The sequence below is a fragment of the Mastomys coucha genome, unplaced genomic scaffold (assembly GCF_008632895.1).
Source record: "Mastomys coucha isolate ucsf_1 unplaced genomic scaffold, UCSF_Mcou_1 pScaffold21, whole genome shotgun sequence".
NCBI lineage: Eukaryota > Metazoa > Chordata > Mammalia > Rodentia > Muridae > Mastomys > Mastomys coucha.
Window position 1 is genome coordinate 81,040,382 of NW_022196904.1, and position 14,245 is coordinate 81,054,626.

At 39.3% G+C, this 14,245-nt stretch overlaps 1 protein-coding gene across 18 annotated transcripts in view; it reads left to right on the forward strand.

Annotated features, from left to right (window-relative positions):
• Nucleotides 1-14,245, forward strand: part of Dlg2 (discs large MAGUK scaffold protein 2) — a 1,953,494-nt gene that overhangs the window by 1,690,554 nt on the left and 248,695 nt on the right. The window lies entirely within an intron of this gene.

Here is a 14,245-nt window from a genome sequence, read left to right on the forward strand (position 1 = left end):
GAAGAAGAAGAAGAAGAAGAAGAAAAGAAAAAAAAAAAGAACTTGGAGGAGGGGAGTTTCAGACAAGGGCCTGGAGAAATCCCCCCTAGCTTGAAACACCCTCCTGTTGAGGAGGTCTTAAGCCCAGTCAGAGAGCTGTTAGTTACCACCAAAACATAAGTGCCATTATTGCAGGGCTTGTCAACCTTCCTAATGCTGAAACCCTTTAATATAGTTCCTCAAGTTGTGGTGACCCCCAGACATAAACTTATTTCTGTAGCTACTTCATAGCTGCTGTTTTACTATTGTAATGAATGTAATAGAAATACCTGTGTTTTCTGATGGTCTTAGGCAACCTCTGCGCAGGAGTGGTTTAATACACACATCCCCAAGCCCCAGGCAATTGTGACCCACAGGTTGAAAACCACTGCTGCACTCTCATCCTTAGGGTGATTGTGCTTTGCTAGTCATCACTGAGGCTCGTGCAGTTGTGTGGACTGTTGGTTGCTTCCCTTCACTGGAAGTTTTAATTGCATCTTTTGCTACTATGAAATTATGTCGTAAGGGAGGAGGCCTTCAAGTCAGATCCTGCTCACGTCTTCCAAGTCTTGTGTCCAAAAAACATTATATCTTCAGCAGCAGAGACTTACCTTCTGCCTCTGAGAGGAAACAAAGAGCAATTGCAACATTCTATATTGGTTTGTGATTTCTTGGACTTCTCTGACCAACAACTCAAAAGGAGGTTTCTTATGGGTGTAACGGAGTTGTTAGTTTATGGCTCCTGGAGGGAGAATTGCCAGCCCAAGTCAGAGAAATTCATTTAAAAAACAAAAAACAAAAAACAAAAAACATAGGGGCTGGTGAAGTGGCTCAGTGGTTAAGAGCACTGGCTGCTCTTTCAGAGGGCCTGAATTCAATTCCCAGCACCCACATGGCAGCTTACAACTGTCTCTAACTCCAGTTCCAGAAGATCCAACACCCTCACATAGACATACATGTAAGCAAAACACTAATGCACATTAAATAAAAATAAACAAATAAATTTTTTAATGATTTTAAATTTAAATTTTAAATTTAAATCATTTAAATTTTAAATTTAAATCATTTAAATTTAAATCATTTAAATTTAAATGATTTTAATGATTTTAAAATGCATACAGATATAATGTATACATATATGTGATATGTATGGCATGAATTTTAGGTAAATAAATTATGATTCCTTATGGTTTTACAGACTTCCTTAGTGCCGTTCTTCCTCCTTCTCCTTCTTCTTCCATCCACCTCCTTTCTACTTTCCTGGGATCTATTTCTTTTTAACAATTATTAGAAAATTCAAATATATAATTATTAACTAACATTAATCTCATGGCTGTAGAGACCCACAACATGCTGTGTTCCTGCCTTATGTTTCCCACTATATTATATGACATTTGAAAGGCATTAATAGGGATACATTAGTTACTTCTAATTTCTGAGCATCCAGTGGAATAAAGGTATGTTCAATCTTTTTTTATTAGATATTTTCTTTATTTACATTTCAAATGATATCTCCTTTCTCAGTTTCCCCTCCAAAAACAAGCAAACAAACAAACAAAAAACCTGTTCCCTCCCCCGTCCCCCTGCTCACCAACCCACCCTCTCCCACTTCCTGGCCCTGGCATTCCCCTACACTGGGGCATAGAACATTCACAGGACCAAGGGCCTCTCCTCCCATTGATGACAGGCTAGGCTATCCTCTACTACATATGCTGCTGGAGCCATGAGTCCCACCATGTGTACTTTTTGGTTAGTGGTTTAGTCCCTGGGAGCTCTGAGGGTACTATTTATTTAAAATGTTAATTTAATGGTCTAATGGGACATGAAGGGGATTGACCCTCCAAGAGAAAGAAATATTACTTCTAAGTTTGCTATAAAAATCTCAATATAGACAGCTTCTTCTTAGGGCCAGGATGAAAGATATTTCAGGAAGACTTGATGTACTATTTTCATCTGGTGACAGCTATTCATTTGTGGCTTCAGGAGGGCCACACAGAAAATAAGCCACAAGGAACCCAGAGGAAGTTTTTACCAAAGGAGGAAATAAAGAGCCCAAAGTACACGGTCATGAAAAGCAACACAGGCAGTTTGTAGAGCCCTGGGAGCAGAGCGGATGCTCTCCACCTGGTAACAGTCCTCTCTACTAAAGCAAATGACAGAATCCTGGATGTGAAAATTAAACTCTGTCTTCTAAAAAGTTACTTTGCCCTGGAGTTTTTTCCTTGAAATCTCTATTTCCTTTACGTATTCTTTAGGTCATTTATGTTTAAAGTACACAACATATTTTGATATGCATAGACAAAAACCATGAAATGATCACTGTGAATAACTAAACTAACACCCCTATCATCTTGTTATACAGTGTGTGTACCTGTGCCCATGTGTGTGCGTATGTGTGTGCACACAGGTCTGCATGGTAAAAGTGGCTAAAATCTATCCCAGAATACACTATTTGCCTACTTTATTCCAAAGGTATTTGTGTTGTTTCTACTGTTTTCAGGTATGAGACACTGGAAGGCAGAGGTTTGTTTGTTTGTTTGTTTGTTTGTTTGTTATTTAAGCACCAGAACTCCCCACTGTTCTGGGAGACAATACTGCTGTAAGCATCCAAAAAAGCAGTGTGGTTCAAAGAAGAGAGCTGAGCTCACTTGGCTGGAATGTCTGGGGATATAAGGGAAGGAAGAACTTGTCCTGAGATGTCCATGGAGAATGTGAGTTTGCCTGAGAGGTGAAGAGGGGCGAGGCCTTCTCTAGGGAACATTGCTAAAGTGGCCCCAGATGCTCATGGTGGGGTAAGTCCCACAACTACAAGGAAGCTAAATGGTCAGACTAAGATCATTGAGGCTCAACAGTATCAGGAGGCCAAGTTGTAGCAAGTAGTGGAGTTTTACTCTTAAGTTCTGAAACTTTTTAAAGTCAGTGAGTAAACTTTGAGCACTTCCCAGATGTATGTACTTGTTTATTGTATACATAACACTGTCTGGGTTCTGCCCATTTCTAGATGCATACCTTGAACATGTTCTTTATATCAAAATATGATGAAATCTACCTCGTAGATCACTGTGAGAATCAAATACGTGAATATTTGAAGATCATTTTGAAGAAGTACTTAATACACGCACGTGACTAGTAACAGACACTGTTGCTATGATCTCAAATTAAGATTCACTCATCACTATGCCAGAAAGCATAGAAACCAAGTTTTCCCAAAGGATTGATGATGATGATGATGATTTTTAGACAAGGCCTTGCTGTGCTGTCTACATTGTTCTCAAACTTGTAATCCTCCAGCTTTAGCCCTTCTGGCACCGTGATTACAAGGGTGTGCCACTACACTCAGCCAAGAATTTCAGTAATAGTTCAAAATTTACCTAAACACCTCATTGAAAGACTTCTTGACAATATAAAAATTCTCCTCTCTCTCTCTCTCTCTCTCTCTCTCTCTCTCTCTCTCTCTCTCTCTCTCTCTCTCTCCCCCTTTCTCTGTTTGTGTGTGTGTGTGTGTGTGTGTGTAGAAAGGTAAAACACAAATTTTAGGGACAGCAAAAACCATACCATAATAAAAGAACTTTGAAACTGTTGTTCACATTGTAAAACTGTTGTCAAAAAGCTAGGGGATGGAGAGATGGCTCAGTGATTAAGAGTAGGCCCTGCTCTTTAAGAGAACCAGATTCCAATTCCAGGCACACTCGATGGGTGGCTTACAATCACCTGTAACTCCAGCTCCAGTGGAATCTGATACCTCCAGTCTCTGCTACTTACACACCCTTGTGTCTACCCCTATACAGACATATGTATATACTTAATTAAAGGTGATAAAAAAATTTTAAGGTAGTAACTGGAGAGTTTATTCAACAGGAAATAACACGTGCTCTGTAAGCATGAGGGCTTCAGTTTGAATCCTCAGCATCTATAAAAAAAATTAGTCAAAGCTGCACAGAGGGCAGAGGCAGGGGGAATCCCAAGATCTTGCTGACCAACCAGACTAACCAAATGGTAAGCTTCCAGTTCAGTGAGAGACTTTCTCCCAAGGCAATATGGTAGAGAATGATAGAGGAAGACACTTGAAATCCTTCTTGGTCTGGTCTCCTCCTGAGTGCACACTCACATGCTCATACACACATTCTTTCTCTCTTTTTCTTGCTCTTCCTCTCTCTCTCTCTCTCTCTCTCTCTCTCTCTCTCTCTCTCTCTCTCTCTCTCTCTCTTTCTCTCTCTCTCTCTCACACATACACACACACAGTTGTTACTTTCTCATCATCAATATATCATTTGCATTATGAGGAATAGAAAGAGTATATTAAATTTTTCAGCTTTTATCAATTGTAATACAATGTGACATATAGGCAGAATAATGTATAAATGTAAAGTATATAGCTAATGTAATTACATACTGAAGATATTCACATAATCACTACTCATATAGATAGAAGTACACCTACCGCTTTACTCTACTGAGCCAGCCTTTTTACTGCAGGTTAACACTATCCTAATTTCTAACACCACTCCTTTTCCCCCCTTTTGCCTCTTTTCTCCTCCTTTCTCCCATCTCTTCTCTTCCTTTCTTCTGTGTTTCCTTTTCCTAAAAAATGGCTCATCAGTTAAGAGCACTGGCTGTTCTCCAGGAGACTTGGGTTCAATTTCTAGTACCCACATGGCAGTTCACACTTGACTATAACTCTAGCTCCAGGACTTCTGACACTCTCAAACAGACATACATGCAGGCAAAATACCAATGAACATAAGATATATTATATGTTTATTTTTAAAGAAGCCAATTTGAAAAAATGCTCCAACTAGGTTCACCTTCTTTAATGGCAACATGCTTTCTCTTCTGCTTTGTGCCCACCCTCTTTTCTTTCTCTCCCTCATTCTTCCCATCCTTAGACAGAAAAAAGAACTCACAGACAGGTGGAAACACCGTCAGCAGCCAATATGTCAAAGACAATAGGTGATGTTTTCACCTGTAAGAGAAAGGGTGGTATAAAATATTCCTATATTTACCTCAATATGTGGACCATTTCATGTTGTCCCTGAGTTGCACCCATCCCTGGAAATTTGGAGATCACTGCAACCCTTACTGAGTAACTTTTAAAGGATTTTGAGTAGGATGTGCATGTTCAAAGTACTCCCTATTAGCAATGTGAATGGATAGGAATAAAACAATATGGTTGTTCTCATGGCTCATGTGATAGATGATGCTAGACACAAAATGATGAGCTTAGAGCTGCTTAAGTAATATGTTTGGCAGGATCTGGTAATAAGGATATGATTTTGAGGCATTTAGGTGGATTCAGAACCTCTGAGGTAGGCAAATTTTGTAGGGGTGAATAAGCTGCTGACAACCTTAATGATAACTGATGTTGTGGAAGTCCATGCCCTTCGATGCAAAGTACAGCTTCCCAGTCGGACTTTACCTCCTGCTGGTGAGACCCAGGAAATTAGGATGAAATTTAAATGACTTCCCAGCTTGTCTGTCTAGCAAAGCCCAGCAAACTTAATTGGATGTCCTTGACAAGTTCCTTTCACTGAAACAAATGCTAGTAGAGGCCAGCAGGATGGTGCCAAGCCTGATGACTTGAGTTTTATCCCTAAACCCCATGTACTGGAAGGAGAGATGATTCCTGCAAGACCTAGACATAAATGTTGCAGTATATATTTGTGTTCATGTGCACACGGGCATGCATGTATCTCTAGTATGTGTCTATAGGAAACACTCTCTAATTAGAAGCCTGCCCTCTTTTTTTTTTTTTTTTGCTTTTTCGAGACAGGGTTTCTCTGTGTAGCCCTGGCTGTCCTGGAACTCACTCTGTAGACCAGGCTGGCCTCGAACTCAGAAATCCACCTGCCTCTGCCTCCCAAGTGCTGGGATTAAAGGCATATGCCACCACCACCGCCCGGCCAACCTGCCCTCTTTTAAATGTAGCATTTAGAAAATAGTTTCTGTCCATATGCTGACTTCCTATATCATCTCTAGGCACTCTAACTTAGAAAATTACACCATTAGTGTGGATAGTAAATAGTTCCTAATGTGGGTTTCATTAAACACAGTAATGGTAGCTGGGGAGCGTTAAAGACCAGTACTATGTAATTGGTGATGGTACATTGAAAACTCCTGAAAACATAGACCTTTGAAATCTGAACTTGATCTAGACTTTTTGTTTTTACACATAGAAGAATCAGGAAGAAAGGAATTTCCATCACCATGAGCTAATGAACTATTCTCCCCAAGCTACCCAATGTCACATTCTCAGTCCCCCCACTTTCTAGGTCAAGGCCTCGAATATTAATGAAAAGCAAACAGAACAGGAAGGTGGCAGACATGGAAGTAAAGGAGAGAAGAAAGATAATCCGGGCATTGTGGCACATGTTTACAACCCCAGAATCCATGAAGCTGAGGCAGGGATATTACATATAAGGCCATCCTGAACATCATAATGAGGACCTTTCTCAAAAATAAAAATAAAAAGAAGAGGAAGAGAAAGAATGAGAAGATGAGGAAGAAGAGTTATAGGGAAGATGGACAAGGAGAGAAATGGTGACAATAATGACTACAGCAATGACAACTGAAGACAGTGCTACCAAGTGAAAAAATGGAAGAGATTTACAATGATAAATCCAGAAAAACAACTCAAGAAACACATTGATTGACTAACCCTTTTAGAGTCCTACTAAGTGCCTGACAGTAAAATACATAAAAAATAATTAGGACAAGGAAATTACAGCAGAGAATTTCTTCATATGTGGGTTTGTTCACAAACAAAAGGGCTAAACCAGGTATAGAGGTGCATGTCTTTAATCCCAGCAACCCCAAGAGGCAAGGGGATCTCTGTGAGTTCAAGGCCACCTGGGGCTATGTGAACAGACCCTGCCTAGAGAGGGGGAAGGAGTCTAGCCTGTACTATATCTGTACCTCTGAAACTACATATATGAAAACTAGATTCTTCGGAAGACATTTACATCACATGCAGATTGAACAAAAACTAGGATTCCCATTACACAGGCTGCATCTAGCCTGACTTATTCCTCAAAGCCCCATGGTGCAGAAAGAACAAACTTCTAAATCCTGCCTTACTGATGGAGATAGTTGTGCTCTGAAAGGTTAGGTTACATGGCCAAAGAAAGACTGTTGCAAGACCAAGAGAAGTAAGACTGCATTAAGAGCTACTCAGCTAGAAATTGTGTTGCAAACCTATAATCCTGACTGCTTAGGAGGCTGAAGCAGGTTTGCAAATTAAAAGCCGAACCTAGGTATTTTACTGGGTTCCTGTCCCCAGAGCAAAAAGAGAAAGGGCTAGGACTGTATCTTCATGGTAGGAAGATAGGAATGCATCTTCTTGATAGAGTACTTGCTAGCATGCAGAAAACCTAGGCTCATCTTTCAGTTTTCCCTCTACGATACAACTAGTCATTTTCTAAATTGGTATGTATGGATGGCTCACGATCAGAGCTCATGAGCACTGACTCTACCCATTGTGCTATAAACCCCACAAGTATGGAGATTGTTGTGACTTTGCTAATCATTTATAGCAAATGCATAAAAAAATAACCCTACTTGAATAATGTACTTGGTAAACTCTTGAATGCTAATTGAATCAATCAAAATATTGCTTGAAGCCTCCATATCAAATTCATACTAAGTCACATGTATAATTATTAATTCGTTTGTTGTTTTATTCTTACCAGTTATATAGAGTTAATAAGCAATGGGCCAAGTACACAATTCCAGTTGTTGTGCATTTCCAACCTATGTATATCACTCAGATCCTCATTGCTGTTACAAAATATCTGAACAATCTGAGGGGAGCAATATTACTTTGACTCAGATTTTGAGAAGTTTTAGTTCATGGTGGCTCAGCTCAGTTGATTCTGAGCCTGTACAAGGTAAAGTAGAAAATCGTATCAGATGGGGAGCATGTGATATAATCCAATGGCTCACCTTATGGGAGACAGGAGGTGAGAGACAGAGGAGGAGTAGAGACAAAGTGTAGCCCCCAAGACCACACTCTCCCAATGTGGTGACCAACTTCCTCCAATGTGGCCCCACATGTTGTAAAAGCTTCTCTCATCATCCAATAGTGCCACCAACTCTCCAAAACACTTTGGTACCTGAAAAATGCCTTCCAGAACAGGTGTATAATGTCACCTAAAATTGATCTTGGCCATCTGGCTAATTGGCTAGTGTTTTGAATTTGGGGAATAATAATAATAAAACTAAAAATACCAACAATAAAAGCATTTGGCAACATACCCAAATAACATATGGCATGTAACCTTCCATTACAATGCCAAATTAAATTCCTCATTAAAGCTAGTAAAACACTAATTGAAATAACAATTTAATAATCCTTAATAATTCACTCACTGGTTGTTAGTCAGCATCTTTTAATTACATATGAAAACAATTACCCATGAAAGGTAAGTCATTGACCTTAAAAAGCCAAACAAGGAATTTGTGCAATGTGTTAGAGTTGATTGGCATGAACAGTCCATTGATTAGGTCATGATCCAGCTGCTTCTCAATGATTTGATCCACCAACTGACATCAAGCTTTAGGGCACATTTCATACTCAGAACGCAACACTGTTTCCTGAGATTGCACACATTTATTCTTTGCAACTGTACATATTGATACTTGAGATGCATTTTAAGTAGAAATTGTGACTTATGGATATAGGATAAAGGGAGAGAAATATGGGATAGGAAGCTATGTGTCATTAATCAAAGCATAGTTTAAAACTAGAGACCCAATCAATGAGTGCTCACTTTTCAAAACTAACTTTCTCAGGTTTTTATCTCTGATACCTCCATCTGATTTTTTTCATGATTATATGTGCATTCCTTAGGCAGCCATTAGACTATAGTAAAAGATAGTGCCATAATAATTCACCTGATAAAAGCCTTGCATTAACAACCTCCAATCCTGAATCTAGGAGGTAAAGAACCTTCCAGCACATTATAGCATCTCTGCTAAACTTCCAGTTCAGAAGCACAGCTTTGCTGAGCTAATTGTCTTGCTTTCAGCCATGCAGATGTGATTGTTTGTGCCTTACATTGTGGTACAGCACTTAATTAAAGAATTGGAGATTGTATGTGCACACTTTGTTTCTCCTAAGGAAATGATGCTTGCAGATGAGCTATTTTTGCCTCTTGACCTATGTAGATATCTTTGAATTGTACCATAGTGTCCCAAATTCCGTCCTACACAGATGTTCAGAGACCAGATATCACTATCCATAGGGAAGTATTTAGCCAGCCACTGGGTTATATTGACATCACTTCTCTGCACCCTGAGTCATCCTTATAGTGCCATCTTCTTTGTATATTGTAAAATAAGCAAAAGTGTTATTCAAATTTTGATGCTTTTAGGATTACTTTTTATTCATCGAAGAAATATGTTAAAGAATAAAAAGATAGCAGTCTCATTGTCAAAAATAGATTCAATGAAAAAGTATTAAATCATACACAGAGTAGACTTTCATTGTTTCAGGTCTTTCAACCTGTTTTGGTTATTAATCAGTTAGGTCTGTAGAGAGAAGTCATGTATTGATACAGTCACTGGAAAGTATAAAGCTGCTGCCAGTCTAGTCTGATTAACAGTCTATCTTTCTAAGAATTTCCACAATTGTCACATCTCCAAAAGACTTTGCTTCTGAAAGAAAACAATTCCTTCCAGAGCAGGTGTATGATGTCATCTGAAGCTAACCTTGGATGTCTGGCTAACTAGTAAGTGTTTTGAGTTCTAGGAATAATAATAATAAAATTAATTTTTTTCAGTAAAAAAATAAAAACATTTGGCAATGTAACCAAATGCCATATGGCACCTAACTTTCCAGAGCCATGCCAAATTAAAGTTCTCAATAAATGCTAGTAAGAACTAATTTGAATGACAAATCAATAACCCTTAACAATTTGCTCATTGGGTTACTAGTAAGCATATTTTAAATACATCTAAAAATAACTACCTGTGAAAAGTAAATGATTTGATTGCAAACTTTTCTATGAAATGCTTGTGTACAATCAGAAATGTCTCTTCAGTGTTTATTGCAACCAAGGTGCCAAAAATGCTAGGCCGAGTTACATTAGTGGTGCCTTCAGCCCAAGGAGGATCCAAAGCACCACAGGGTGCTGTGATAAATGTTGCTGGGGATATACTATGGGAATCATAAGGTGGTGCTTAATTTGAGCTGGGAAGTTCAAAAGAACTCCCAGAGGCAGCGGTGTTTGTGTATGTACTATAAGAATAAACAAAGTTGCTAAAGAAAGAAAAAGTCATCAATATGGCATCATCATGTTTTCCAAGATAGTAAGAGTATATGTCATCATCTCTGTGTATCAAGTTTGTAAGTTTGTAGGTCTTCTTCACTTAGAACAATGGTTTGGTGCTGTAGTTAATAGGGAATCAGTAAGGAATTCGAGCAGAGTTAATACAAGACAAAATGAGCATTTGGGGAAAAATTCTGCTTACATGCAAGGAAAGTAACATAATAGAAGGGAGACACATTGCAAAAGAGCCTGCATGGATACCATGCATGTGATACTAGAAAGAGCTAGATGAAGCAGAGAAGCATACTGGAGGTTTGAGTGATGGGATCAGATGTTTTATTGAATATAGAATTGAGGTTTCAAGCTGAATTTTCTTATCTAGATTGCTACAACTTGGGTAGACTTAATCAAAGGCTCCATGTTCTTTTACTATCTATTAGTTTGCCCAAAACCTCCAGTCTACAGTATCACTTTAGCTATACAATAGTTCTGTGATATTTGCCATTTATACTAAACTTTAAACTTTGTGGAACATTTCCTTTTGCTTGATCCCCTTAAAGCTTATAAAGCCTGACAGACTTAAAAAATGATTTGGCTAAAATTGCCCAGTTGAATTTGGCAAAGGTAGGAATTAAACCAAGTCTCCATATTCCCCAGTTTGAAGCTTTAATTCAAAGCAAAAATTTTACAGCTCATTACTCTATGCCTCTTCCATTTTTTTTTATCCTACTTGGCATGAAAGAGAAAAGATTCTGGGCTAGGCATGGTCGCACACACGTTTAATTCCAGCAATCCGGAAGTAGAGCAAGCAATCTCTGGAAATTCCAGGCTGGACATACTAAGTTCTAGGCCAGCCAAGGAGACGTAGTGAGACTCTGCCTCATAAAATAAAATAAAATAAAACAAAACAAATAGTAGAATCTGAAAGACTTTTGCATCCAATAGGAAGTAAAGAGGTTTTGAGATCTACAAGAAAATCCTGAGGGTATCTGGGAGGAAAAGGCAACCAGCAGAGAAGAAAGGAATAAAGCCACTGAGTGATCCTGACATCCAGCTGTCAGAATTCACATCAGTTACAGGACCAGTGTTCTCACTTTGGCTTACTGTAAACTAGCTCCTGTAAACCACATTAACCCTGGAAGGTAGTAAGAGACCTTTATCAGATAGTAGCTAAGATCTGGCAATTATTGCATCATTCCACATGTTCAAAGGATCCTGCATCTCACCCTCCAGATCTGTCTCCAGGGGATAGATTGACTTGTTGATTGGGTTATCTGAGATTATCTGTACATTGACTACAAAAATATGCCTATTCTGATTGAAAGTGGGAGCTACTGTTGTTACTTCATTAAAACAATGCAGAATCCCAACCTCAATGAGCAGAAAAAACATCCAGTCTTGATACCCACAAGCCAGAAAAACAGAAGTTCTCCACAATATTTTGTGAGTTTTATTACTCCTCCTCTTCTTTTTCTTCCTCCTCTTGCTTCCCCTCCTCCTTCTCCTCCTCCTCCTCTTCCTTGTCCTTTTTCTTCTATCCGGCTCTTGCTAATGAAGAATGACCTCAAACCTCCTGCTTTAGTCTCCAATCTTGGGATTACAGACAAGTACCACCACAGGGGCTGTAACTTTCCATCCATGTTAGTGATTGGAAGGCAACGAGATACCTGTCTTAGGTGATATATACACGGGTGGTCAGGGGAGCACTTTTATCTGCAGGGTTCATTAGTGTTTTATAAGAGCCAAAGGGGGCAATGCTGTCAGAATGCCTCAAGAGAAAGCACTTGGTAATAAAAGCTCTTGACTGCTGTGTTTCATTTTAAGACAGTTTGACATGCAGTCTACAGTCACTGACCTGCCCTAGAGATTAACTATTGTAACTAACTGATTTCATAATGGTGGTCAAATAACTTGTGCTTAACAGAGAAAAATCAATCCATAGGTCTGTAATTGTATAGCCTTCATGCTTTTGTAGGAACGCATTAACTTTCTGCTCCTTCTCTGTGTCAGCTTTTCAGCCTGTTCCCATGGCATCTAGAACTATGATTGGAGTTAGCACTGCTTTAAAGAAGCTTGCGTGCGCGCACACACACACACACACACACACACACACACACACACACACCATTGATACTCCTACTTTCACCCCAGCTCTGCTTCAACATTTGAGGATATGGGACACACTGATACCTCAATTCCCAGTTACTATTTGATGTTTGAGATTGCAATGAGACTCTGGCCACCACCAGGCCACCCTATGACACAAGGGAGTAGTCGGTCAGCTGACAGTAAGCCCTCAGTCCCAATCTCTATCCACTCTTATTACCCTGCCCAGTCTACAGCTTTTCCTTATTTATATAATATCTAAGATCATTGCAGCTGGTTACCTTGGTCCTCTACTATTCACACCCCCTTTTCCTCATATCCTATCATCTTTCTTTTTCCTCTCTCAAAAGAACACAGGCTGCCCTAGTTTAGAGTCTCTGTGACTCAACCTCCTGAGATGATGTTATTTCAGTACATATCTTTCCCCATCACTTTTCAGTCTACCTTTAACTCCTACATCCTGCCCCCTCCCAACTTTTTCCCTTTACTTCTACCATTTCTTCTCTACTTCTACAACCTAATGTTGATCACTAACCCCACTGTCAAGTTTTTCTTGGCCTCTTCATTTCTTTATTCATAGCCATCATTAATTAATATGCCAATATATACAGTACTGTTGCTGTCCCAGGACTCGTTGTGCCTGTAAACTGATAGTCAGGGTAATCATAATAAAAACTGCTTGGTACTGGCACAACACCAGACATACTGATCAATGGAAATAAAGGCCTAGCTATAAATTCATACACCCAAGCCACCCAAGTTTTAAGTCCAAAATACACACCAGAGAAAAGAACCTTCAACAAGTGGCTACTCTTGCTGCAGTAGATACCTACCACCCAGGCTGGGTCAAGTCCAAAAGAAGATGTGAACGGAGGAGCAGGACTTTTTGAGAAGGAGGGTCCCAGTGGGAGAGGAAAGGGAATGAGGGGGTGGGGGAAGGCATGAAAATGGCTAAAATCATTTGTACAAATGCATGACACTGAAAAGCAAACCACTTTTCAAAATCAAAAAGCTTGGTTTTCTTAATTGTTTTTATTCCAAATCTTTGTGTGTGAGTGAAAAAGAAACAGATACAAAGAAGCACTAGAACCCCAAGTCTGTAATTATTTGCTGAGTTTGCTCACCCTAGGAAAAGCCCGGAAGGCTTCTAGAGAGAGGATCCCATCATTACAGCCATTTGTTAGTAGAAACTAAACCTTATTCTATCCTCCAAGAACCCTTTGGATTTTTAGTCCCTGACTATTAAACATATTCTAATCTTCAATTGTGTTTTTCTGATAGATCGTGTCTAAACGAACACATTTTGAATTATTTTAAATAAAATATTTACATGGAATTACTTTGTCAGGGAAGTTTGATTGAACTGTTTCAGTTTTCACTTAAAAAAAAAATCACAGACACAGTCCACTTTAAGTTTTATAAATAAAAAAGGGAGAACAGGTGGGTAGTGTCACCATGGTGACCACAACATCTGATTTAAGTAGCAACAGAGAGGGCAGGAAAACAGGGCCACATTCAGCTGGATTGCACCAGTGATCTGTGTGTGTGGGGGATGGGGGGGGGTAGGGGTAAGTGTAGGGGAGGGGTGACGAACCATGTCTGGCTCCACTTGTTAGACATTCAATCATTGTATGACTACTCTAGACTTCAGAAAATTCGTAAACTGCATAGTCAAAACAAGAATCCCTTATAAAGAATGCTTGGAAAATGCTTTTAGGAAAGAACAATATCAAATACGGAGAAAAGCTTGGAACAACGGGGTCTTGAACTGGCATTGGGTGGCCTACTTCAAGGAAGAAGATGAAGTTCCACTTCCCTCATTTTTGAATGCCCTACTCACTTCAAGCTGAAGGAAG